At 40.5% G+C, this 12,450-nt stretch overlaps 1 protein-coding gene across 4 annotated transcripts in view; it reads right to left on the reverse strand.

Annotated features, from left to right (window-relative positions):
• Positions 1 to 12,450, reverse strand: part of ttc7a (tetratricopeptide repeat domain 7A) — a 53,850-nt gene that overhangs the window by 2,116 nt on the left and 39,284 nt on the right. The window lies entirely within an intron of this gene.

A 12,450-nucleotide genomic window follows, 5' to 3' on the forward strand; every position in this document is an offset into this window, starting at 1 on the left:
CACACTTGACTAGTCATGTTCATCTGGAACTGTACAACTGAAGGGAGAAATAAAAATCAATAGATAAGAGGTAGCTCTCTGCAGAGAGATTGTGCAGTACACACACACACACACACAAACAAACAAACAAACAAACAAACGTGAAATCCATGCTGCGTTCACTAACAACACGGAGGAATCAAACCAAGAAGACAATCATAGGTATCCCTGAACAGACATGTAGCTTCCTGAAGTCTGGGTTACAATGTTACTGTTTTACTGTTTTACCTTCTGAGCATGTGACTTCACTGGCAGCAGTACTGATTACAATGTTATAAGAAATAACAATTGCAGCCTACTGCAGTCTTCAGTATGTACGCCGGAGAACATCTGCACAGTTGGGTCCAGACTTTGCCTCTCACATATGAAGAACGCAGCAGGAGATTGTCCAGGTCAGACGTGTTTATAACACAAATCAACACAAAAGCCAACCTGACAAACCAACCTCTAAACTGCAATAACAGAGTCCTCCTGGGACGAGTAACTGATGTACCAACTAACTTTCATTACTGAGTAATGCATTTAATTCCCCAACATGGGTGATCACTTTCAGTACAAATAACAGGCAAGTTCAAAAACTCTGAAAGTATCCTTTTACATCTAAAAATGAACAGACTTCTGCACAATAGAGGCAGAAAAATCAACAAGAATGATCTAAAAACATTGGTATGTACCTCTAAAGAAGATGTTATTTTTGTGTAGTGTTCATTTGCAGGGCCGTGCTGGGCGATGATGGTGGGTATGCATGCAAGCTCCACACTCTGGTTTTATACTGTCTCAATGTACATATTGTATGTATGTGTGTGTGTGTGTGAGAAGTATATAACTGGAATTTCATATTAAGTGTATAGATGTATAAATTAAATAAACAGCCATTATGTTTCAGGGTGTGTGTGTGTGCGTAAGGAAGAATATATGTGAGCGAGGGAGATTACAGATGATATCAATTGTCGCCATTTTAAAGGTCATACGGAACTTTGTGTGTGTGTGTGTGTGTGTGTGTGTGTGTGTGTGTTCTGTCTCTTCAGAGTTCAGCTCAGTTGGGGTGCCGTGTGTTTGAGGACCCAGTGGAAAAGGCGTCGTGCAACTGACCAACAGCATGGAGTCAAATCTGTCTTCCACACAAACATACTGCACATTCACACACACACACAAAAAAAGCTACAGTGTCACAAGCACACAAGAGGTGACACAAGCACCCCTCCCTCATTCTGACTATCTCACTCACACACACACACACACACACACACACACACACACACACACACACACACACACACACAGAAAGCTGGCCTGAGGTCAGACAGACAAGTCTTGTTATACAGTCTCTACTCACAAGCTCCAGATTAATTGGGCTGAAATTCACATAGCTGTCTAGAGGCTCTGATTCAACTTTCAAAAGAGTACACACACACACACACACACACACACACACACACACACACACTCTCTATTCCTCTTTTCTCCTTTTCCTCATTGCTGCTGTGTGGAAAACACAGAGGAAGACTGAAACTCTTGGGTATGGAGAAAACCTGTCACAGGATGTACACACAGGTTTACCAGCTTGTGTGTGTGTGTGTGTGTGTGTGTCAGTGTGGGTGTATGCCTCTGGTGTATGATGTATTCCTTCCCACTGGTTTGGCCACTAGTGTCCACATCTTACTGTCTGTGCTCTCCAGCCTCTCACAGGGGTTACATTGTTCCAGCGTCTCTAGCATAAACACAGTCGGCTACTAGGCCAACACACACCAACACACACATCTGTGCGGCATGTCAGTTATGCTGGTAACCATGGAAAAGTTGATCATTGTCAGCAGCTCAATCAAATAAATTCTACTGCATAGTGTGTACTGTGGTCTGATATAAACACTACGCCGACAGGAAAAACTTACAGCCTAATACACGCACATGGCAACAAGTAAAACAATGTCCATTATAGACAGAGCTGGTTACAGGATGTTGTTGGCTTAGCTTAGTAGGGTAGCTAGCCTGGGTCTGTTCCAAGCAAATAAACCTAAATAAAAAAAAACTCTGAAGTTGTTTTAATTAAACTATTTTAAAGTTGTATATGTACAGACTTGTTAAAAATGCCAAATGTTGACTTTAGGGAAGATTTCTGCTGAACCCTATTTCCTGCTCAGTCTGTGCAGTGTCTCAGGCTACAGCACCGTTGGCTTGTCAGTATGTACAAACAGTATTTGGCTCTCTAATATGATGGTTTTAAACCTGATAATTTCTCAGCAATTCATTCCACTACTTAGTTACTGGGTTTGCCGGGTAAGTAAGTCAGCTTTGGTGACCCATATATTCACTGTGCTGTGCTTTCTCCGGAGGAGGTGCATGTGTGAACGCAAATGTCCGAATGAGAGCCTCCGAATTATCTGCGGACTTTCTCCGCCTGGCCCCGCTAGAATAAAGTCTGCAGAAAGTCGGGAGAATCCAATGTAAGAACACAGCAGGGGATCCCCCGCTGGATTCACAGCGAGCGAGTGGGGGAGTTTATGACGCTTGAACACGAATAATAAAGAAAAAAACTAAAAGAAAACAAGCAGTGACATACACATAGAAGTTACCGACAAGATGCCAAGAGAGTTTGTGGTGATAAAAGCTGTCATCAGTGAAATCACGTGATCTCTGCAGTGGAATTAATACGTTTCTTCCAGCCTCTGCCTGCTGCTCCACCTTTCGCCTGAATAATGCAGAGGATTTGTTGCTGTTGTTAATGTGCCTGTGCAGAGAACCTCCTGCTATGTTGTGCATATGTGAGAAGCAAACTAGAGCTTGCTTCTTTCTTCCGTTTGATTGAGATGATGTTCGTTCCTGAGCATAAGTAGTCTCGAGCATATCCCAGCTGGCTACAATGTAAGCAAGTCGTACGCCAGCTACAGTTTTAATTTGCCCAGCTGGCTCTGTGAGAAGTGACCAAGCTTCTGATCATACAGATGCAATCATTTTACTTTTCCACTTTCTGACATGACCAGGCCTTAAGAAAATATCTTGCGTAAGAGTTGATAATGTCGTAATGCCAATGTCATGTACAAATGTTGGACTGAAATCGATGTTGAAATCTGAAATTTATGCTATCTCAACATAAAAAAAAATCCACTGTGTTATAACCAAAGTAATAAACAATTTATTTACGTTGGAGCAAAAATCAGAGAGAGATAAAGAAAACAGATTTTCAGGGAACTTGAGAGAGATTTTCATTCAGTGTGAGAACAGAAAAGGAGACACAGGTCATCCACTAATCACAGGCAGTTCAACCTTGGGAAAGACCATTGACAGTAACTAAAGATGGACAACATGAAGAAAATGAAGGCAAAACATCCGAATCACCCCCTGGTAGCTGGCCACAGTATCTGTCATAAACTCCACCTACTCCATGTTAGTTGATGGGACATGGACCACCCTTAAAAATCAAGCAAACTTAAAAATACATATTTTCATTTGAGGTAGTTCTTATCACACTGAGGAACGCTCCAGTGTATTTTTCCAGAACGTTTGGTTTTAAATATTTGGTGCTATAAAAATGAGCTGAGAAGAATGATTGACAGCTGAGACAGAGTTAAAATTAATTGTCGGAAGGGCCTCGATACCACGGCTCAACTTCATGATTACTAATGCGCAGACTCTGGCTACCAATTATGTCTTCCCTGTTAATATACAATCAAGACACTACACCCCACATTGCTTCAGATTCATCAAACCATTGTGGTCACTGACATTAGTATGTTAATGTGAATGGGTGAAGGAGACTCACTTTTAAGTGCTATTTACAGTATTGTAGATGCAACCATGCAGAAAATGAAAGTGAGTGGGAGAGTGAACAGATTAAAAAAGGAAGTGAGTGAACGAATGTGTGCTCAGGAACATTTAGATTGCTCCCGCATGTTTTTGGCATCGCACGAATAAAACTGTTATCTATTGGTTTTGCTTTAATTACTCGCAGCCATCTGTCTGCAGTTTTACCTCAGCAGATCCCATCAAGCTTGGCAGCATAGGTTTGTTTCTTGTCGTGCCATTAAAGCACAACTGAACTGAACTGAGCCAAACTGAGCAAGTGGGCAGTGCAGTGGTGTTTCAGGCTGAATTTAAGCAAACTTTTGAAATGCTGCAGCAACACACAGCATTTAATTAAGTGTATACTTCCATCAGATAGATTAAAAAGAATCAAAGCTTCCCGAATGTCAAACGCAAACACAGCCAACGTAGATTTGATTATGGAATCGATTAGAATCAGGGAAATTAGATTTTGTTTTAAAGTGTCAGTTAAAGTATTTTATATTTTATACTGTACAAAGACAAAAGGAGTGCTTTGTAATAATCAAACATACAAACTACGGCTAAGCAGACACCACAGATATTTATTTATGGGACTCATATCTATTGGATAACTTCTTTATGAGAAAAAGCTAATTTTCTTCCTTAATTAAATCATAGTTTGCATTGAAAATTCAAATGCAAATCCAGCTAATGTTTAAAGCCACACGCTGATCGAAAGCTATACATGCTTCAATCAAATGTGTGGTTGGATGTGGATCCAAACCAAAAACATTTCTTTTACTCTGTTCTATGGGTTACTGGGTGTAAATTGATTGGAAAATCTGCCATTTCATCTAATCACAGTTAAATATACAATAAAATAAAATGTGTAAAATGGTCCTATGAATCATTTCCCAGAGAAAAAAAAACACAGGAATTAACATCTTTCTAGACAGACAGCTGAACTCTAAATATAGACTTGCAATCTGCTGTTGTCAGCCATGCTGCCTACAGAGCCAAGGAGCTACGACTGACCGAAAAAATTGGAAAATAAGACTGAGCCAATAAATTGTTGAGTCTAGATTCAAGGTTAGAAACAGTTCTGCAATGGTTTCAGGCTGTAAGTGGTCAAGAGTGTGCGTGGCATGGTTCAGGTCCACAATAATGCAATGTGACATCCAGAGGGCTTGTAATGACACCCAGTAATCATCTGTTGAACCTGTAGGCTAACATCTACTACACACATACTCACAGTGGTACGATGCCCTGCCAATGACTGAGTAAAAGCGTTTACCTGAACCATTAATCTCATCAGTGGTTAAGTCTGGGCAGACAGGGAAAGCTAAGGTGAGAGGTGAGCCAAGGGTACTGTTTACTTCAAACGTGGTGGCTTTAACTTTCCTTAATTATTAACCTTGTTAAGTGCTCGCTACATCGACACCTCAACGTTTTGGGAGGTAAGGTGCTTTGCTGATGAGTCAGATTAGAATACATGTGTCAGTGAAATATAAAGCTACAGCCAGCATTCCATTAAATTCAATTAGTGTAAAGACTGGAAGCAGGGAAAAGGGTGGTCCAGATACATTGTGTTGATCAGAGAATGTCAGAGGCATTGAGCTCTAACCAGCCAGGTTTGCAGTTTCCCCGTTTCCAATGTTAATACAAACAATTTTCTAAAAGTCTTCTGGCGGCAGCTTCATATTGGGCGTACAGGCATAGGAGTGGTATCAATTTTCTCATCTAGCTCTCAAAAAAGGAGGTATTTCCTCCAAAATTATAATCTTATCTATCTACCTACCTACTTAATTACCTATCTATCTCAAATGAAAATACTGTGTTTGCTTTGTGCATTTACACACATGTACAGACATATGTGGAAACGTTGGAAATTGCTCTCTGACCCACCAACTTCTAAGTGAGATTCAAGAGGTTATATCTTATTCAACACTTTTACTGAGCCATCTTTTGTGTTGTTGGCATTATACTGACCATGCAGAGCTTGACATATTAGGCCATGATATCCACCTGCATGGCATGTTTCAATGGCAAATAGTATGTGTATCTATTCCTGTAGTTTGTGTTTGTTTGTGTGTGTGTGTGTGTGTGTGTGTGTGTGTGTGTGTGTGTGTGTGTGTGTGTGTGTGTGTGTGTGTGTGTGTGTGTGTGTGTGTGTGTGTGTGTGTGTGTGTGTGTGTGAACGAGTGAGAAAAAAAAGAAATGGCACAAATACAATGCATCAAGAATCAATTCCCAAATTGCGAAGAGCACCACCTCAGTCATCATGACACACACATATTTACGTGTGAAAAACACATATGGAAAGACAGCAACAGGAAACAAGAGGAAGAAGGAATGACAGAGAGAAGTGATACAGGAGCAAAAGAGGAAAAGAAAAGGAGAAGTAAGCAATGAGGTAAGGGAGTGTGAGCGAACAAGAGAGAGCTAAAACGGGAACAATGAAAAGAAAGAAAAAGAAATGGAGAGAAAAAAAGAGAGAGGCGTCAAAGAAAAAGGAAAAAATAAGTGAGCCCAGATGAGCCATACATAGCAACGGAGGCACCAGCCAACTCCCAATCGTCTCCCTGTTTGCAACCCCGAGTCTTTCTTCCTCTCTCTCTCTCTCCCTCTCTGTGGTTATCGGAGGTCTTGCTCAATAGAATATATTTCCGTGGTTGCTAGGCAATCCCATAAAGCAGCGAGAATGAGCAAAGTGTTATAAATAATGTATTTGCATTATCTAATCAGCTGACAACCACCCCCATCCACACACACGAGGAGAGAGAGAGAGAGAGAGAGAGAGAGAGAGAGAGAGATGGGGGCATTTGATAATTGGAACGCGATTAATTCAATGAGCACAGTCCTCGTCCTTGAGATAAGCATACATATATGAAGCTGTGTATGAATATGCTGGAGAGGAGGAAAAGTAAAAAGAGTGTGTGGGTGTGGGTGTGTGTGTGTGTGTGTGTGTGTGTGTGTGTGTGTTTGTCAGACTGACTCAGAGCAGGCCCCACTACAGAACAGGACGGATGGGGTGTAGAGGATGTTGGGAGTGGGTCAGATGAATTTCATACCATCGCCTGAAGAAAGGCTGGGCCGTGTTTCAGGATCAGATATCCATCGGGAACAGACACACATGCACAGCATGCCACACATACACATATGTCCACCAAATACTGTAATGAGGTTAAGAGACCAGCAAATGTTTAAAAGCTAATCATGGCTAATTCTGCAATAGACAAACAGAATAAATACTTGGATTTAAACTGTGGACTGCAACAACCGAGACTTTAAATTAGAGAGTTGTCTTTAACCATTACCACACATACACAGACACACACGGATACACACAGCATACCATAGGCCTATACTGGTTTCTCTCACTAACACACCCTCATCCATCCAAAAATACTCTAAAACCAGCAGCTGACCAGAGCAGTGAGTCACTGTCTGATCATTGCCTTTCTCGTTCTCTCTTTCTCTCATGCACACACTCGAAAACCATGTACACAGGCCTGATGGCAGCATACAGAGGTAGAGTGAGTAAAGTGGTTGGCCCTATGTGGTGACTGTGAAAAGATGGTGGTGGTGTGTTATTATGAATCACACCTCCTGTACATCTTTCCATCTACTGTGGATGCTGTGGAGAAAAGTACGACTTCACTCCACACTCTGTAGCTTAGGTGAATGTAATTGAAGATGTCACGTTAAATGCTCTAAAAATGTACAGGAAACTTGGCCATCAAGGCCAGAACAATGTCTACGGTATTAAAAATTAGAAGCAAGAACCTTTCTCTCCCCCATAATAACACTGTCAGCTGTGTAATTATGGCAAATGACAAAAATAATATGAATAAAGTCGTTTTTTAGAGCCATGTTACAGTGGCACATATTCTCATATAATGTGTTAATAATACATTTTTCATAATGAAAAACTGAAAAATTGTAAAGGAATATAGCTAAGATCTTTTGTATACTAAAATATACTTTACTTAATACAACTCCTGATAACTGGACAAAGCTGTATAAGATCTGAAAAGGCATTCTAGGAAAGAACAGTATGTACTTTTGCAGAATAATTGCTCAAGTGTAAGAATATCGTCCAAGAATATCATCAGAATTCCCCTTAAGGCAGAGCAGATTAAATGGGCCACCGGCACACAAAGTGGTCACAGCAGATATAGTATAAAAATAAATGCATGAAGCCAGAGCCACTGAGTAGCAGCAACTGCAGATTGTATTCTGGCAGGCTGATGCAAGCCAGAAATATGGGCAGTGCTCCAAATAAAAATGTCCTGCATAGCGTCCCACTTAGACTCCATCACGTTGTAAGGATGCATTTATTTACCATAATGCCTCATTAGCATGTCGAGTTTGCAATGCACAACATGCATAATTCTATATCAATCGATCAATCAATAACGAATTGTTCTTTTGTTTGTGTAGCCCATATTCACAAATCACAATTTGTCTCATAGGGTTTAACAAGGTGCGACATCCTCTGCTCTTAACCCTTAACACGTGACAGATGAGGAGAAAACCTTTTGTAGTTTGCACAAGGGAAATGGTGAACTGAGTGAGACTTTATAGTCAAAAGAACGGAGACCATTTGGAAAATAAAATATTATCTAGAAGTGATAATGGGAGATTAGTCCTTTTAAATTTTCACTTTACAGAATAAAAGGCAGGAGATTTATACTGTAATGACCTAAAGATCATTATTTAACATCAAGGTAAACAAACAAGGAGGAAGGAGAACATCGAAATGGTCAGAGATAGATGAGGTCCTTGGTGACTTGAGAGGATCCAAAGCATAGCCTCCAATGCTACATTTTTTGATCTTGTAGAATGAGAACCGGCCAAAGATTTAGACGACCTTAACAACTGCTATCACTCTGTTAAGAATGGTACGAAGGAGCAGAACATCATCGGCATATAGGGAACTTTATGGGAATCCATATTAATGCCCGTCACTAAAGAATTGAATCTTATCGCCTCCGCCAAGGACTTCAATGCTGAGCACAAACAAAAGGTTGATGATTGGACAACCCTGAGAAGTGCCTTACCTAACCAAAAATGAAGGGGAAGTCCAAGCACCTATGAGAACGGATGCACAAGGGGAATCGTAAAAGATCACATCCACTTAAAAAAGTTATTAAAGTGTATTATTAAAGTGATAATAGAATGAGATTCATCCAGACAGCGATTTAGACCGCTGTGACAATTGACGATCACCAAAGATTTCAAAATCCACTGGGAAAGTGCTTTAGTTTGTAAATCAACACGACATATATGTGGGGCATATAAAGTTAAGAGACATTCTAACAACACAGTGTTCCTGTGATCATATCACTGTCCTGATTCCTTACTCTTGATCCCTACTTCAGTAAGCGGCAAAGCTCTATGAATTAGAATCAAAATAACTTTACTCCTTGACAGGAAAAAATATTTACCTTTGGTAAGAGTCTTGAATGAAAATACTATTATTTTATTTTTTTCTCGTCTTCTGTCTGATATTGATCCTGGGCACATTCTGTGACCAACGTTTAATTGTGAAGTTATCAAACATAATCTGTCTTAAATAGACAGACATGCCTGGCCTGTTCTCAGCAATATAACATTTACCCCCAGGGTCATTTCTGCAAGAATACAAAAAGAGAAATGAAAACCCGAGACCACATGTAAGAGAATGGAACCTGTGAACACAACCTGACCCAAACCCTGAATACTTCCCCAAACGAAGCATGAAAATAAGACTGTGTCTGAACTGTGCACTATACTCCAGATGTATACTGGATATATACATTGACAAAACTACTAACATTTGAAAGGCTGTAATGTAAAACTGGAAATGTAAGAATGGAGGGGAGATGATATCCTTACAGGCCACACCTAAGTGAACCAGCCATAATCAAAAGATAGGACTCACAGCAAAACCAAACAGGGGGCCGCAGTGTGTTACATGCAGCCGCTGAAGTCCTAAATGTTATTATTATTACATTTCCAAGGGGAAATTCAAAGTTTGTGGAACTTGCAGAACTGGTTGAACCGTGCAGAACTGGTTGAACCGTTTAATTTGGCAAGCCCGCCGAGTTCAAATACACAACTCACCATGAAAACAGAGGGCTTCGGTGTAATATGCAGTTGCCTCAATCCCTCAAGTCCTAGAATTCCATCTGACTGACCAGGTACATGGACCTTCAGAATTAGGGAGACCCACATAGAGTTAATCATTAGACTGTATTAAGCTGTATCAACCCTTTCCTTGCCTCCAGTGGGTTGAATGGGTGCCTCTAGTTGTTTAACGTGATCTGCAGAGCTCAATTTCATGATGAGTTCTTAGCGTCTTCTGACATTTGCACATAAACCAGGGAGAATCTCTGGTTTATTTCAGAGAATAATAAAATTATAGCTGTCACAGATGAGCTCAAAGAGAAGTCCGGAAAATGCTAAATGTCAGAGAAAATAATTATGTGAGAGGAATGAGAGAGGAATTGACTCGCTACAGTAACTCAGCTGACTAGTGAGCACTGGGAAAGTGAGCCATCTACAGACAAGCGGCTGAACAATCATATTGGTAAGCCCTCTGGACTTTGGATGGTTTGACCACTGCCTGCCTCAAACCCCTCCATCACAAAGTTTGGAGGGCATTAGTTAAAGGACGCACCTTTTCATCTCTGACTCTAGGTCTGCTTTTGAATCTTTCCCCTATGTCTGTATTTCACTGGTTCATTACACATACAGCTTATAAAAAAAAAAGTGTACTTACGTGCCAAATCCATGGAGGCACATAGTCATCTCTTGACACATGCACATGTGCCTGCACGCACATGCTCGCGTGCGCACACACACACACACACACACACACACACACACACACACACACACTCAGACTAAGAACACAGCTGCCCTGTAAGAGACCCAGAGTAGGACAATGCCAGCTGGCTTTGGTTCAACTTTTCACCCCCTGGGATTGGTTCTCCCACAGGCCAAATATGGAAGAGACGCGTACCTCTGTCTACCCCAATGGGACTTCACTTCTCCACACACACACACACACACACACACACACACACACACACACACACACACACACACACACACACACACACACACACACACACACACACACACACACACACACACACACACACACTAAAGTGCACAGTAGGAACAAAAGCATTAGCCTTATGTGGTCACAAGGTTGCTAGTACTTGAAACAAAGAAATATCAAACAGCACATCTATGATCACTATGGAGACCACAGTCATGTGTATGCATGTGTTGTGTGTAAGCAGGTATCAGGTAGTGCGGGTCTTGGATTGAGGAATATCCCTCTCTGGTCCTTTCACCATGACAACAGAGAAAGTTCAAAGGTCAGAGCAACCGTGGTTAATCCAGTGGATCATCAGCAGGACAGACTGGAGCGAGACTGAGCGAGGGAGTGGATGGAAGTGGGTGAGAGAGGCTCTTTATTGTGCCGAAGTGTGTGTGTGTGTGTGTGTGTGGGAGAGAGAGAGAGAGAGAGAGAGAGAGAGAGAGAGAGAAGGAGTGGATCTGCTTGGATGAAAGAAATGTGGGGGAGAGATCAGCCAAGCGAAATCCAGTCTTTTAGGAGCATTTGTCATTTGTTGAAACTTTAAGTTTGCCTAACACATTTCAGAATATGACTGAGCTACTACACTGACACAGTACACTCATGGGAAAAAATAAAATCCACTAACGACAAACTAGCTTTGTACTAACATTTATGTATTTTCCCAGTATACATTTTCAGACTAAAATATGCTATCGGCTTGTAATAAGGGGTGATTGTTTAGTTTGATAGCAATGACTATGAGCAGCAGCCATTGGCTTGCAAGATAATATCATCCAAGCCTGGTTCATAAAAAAACCACAAATATCATGAACTACCATTAATTTTGTCTTCTAATAGAGACTATTTAAAGGTAACACAATTTACAACCTTTAAATGTGCCAGCGAGTGAATATTAGTAGAAAAAAAACCTACTAGTCTAAAAACAAGTCATCAGTCGACAGTATTTCTTTAAAGAGGGCTGCACATTAACAACGCAGAGCACTTGACAACCTTCGGTACAGGCTTTTAAAAAGGAGGGATTTGTTAAGCTTCACCTCCAGCCCACCTGATTCAGCATAATGAGGTATTGATTAGATATTAAACATGCCAGAATATATTACAGCACTAATGAAGAATCACAGATATTCCTCTATATATTGATTGTTGAATCCTTTAAAAGAAAATATGTTATCTTTATGATTTTGTCATGAAGTAGTTTAGGTTGTATTCATGTCATTTAAATGGTATTTTGATATTTCCATGACTTTTTAAATTTGTAAAATCAACTCAAATCTACATAAAAAGTTAATAACAGAAAAGAGGGTTAAACACTTGACTTTTCAAGTTGTATCTTAAGAGTGTGCATGCGTGTGTGTGCATATATATGTGTGTGTTAGCCTGAGTGCATGCTTGTATGCATGTATGTGTGTGTCTGAATATACATTATGTGATGTCCAGTCTGAAAGTCAATAAATTGAATACCTGAATGTGTGTTTGTGTTTTTAGACCAAGCAAACAATAACAACAACATTTTTATTTGATATGTAATTTAATCTTAGTACATGTTTTTTGGG

The sequence above is a fragment of the Hippoglossus stenolepis genome, chromosome 12 (assembly GCF_022539355.2).
Source record: "Hippoglossus stenolepis isolate QCI-W04-F060 chromosome 12, HSTE1.2, whole genome shotgun sequence".
NCBI lineage: Eukaryota > Metazoa > Chordata > Actinopteri > Pleuronectiformes > Pleuronectidae > Hippoglossus > Hippoglossus stenolepis.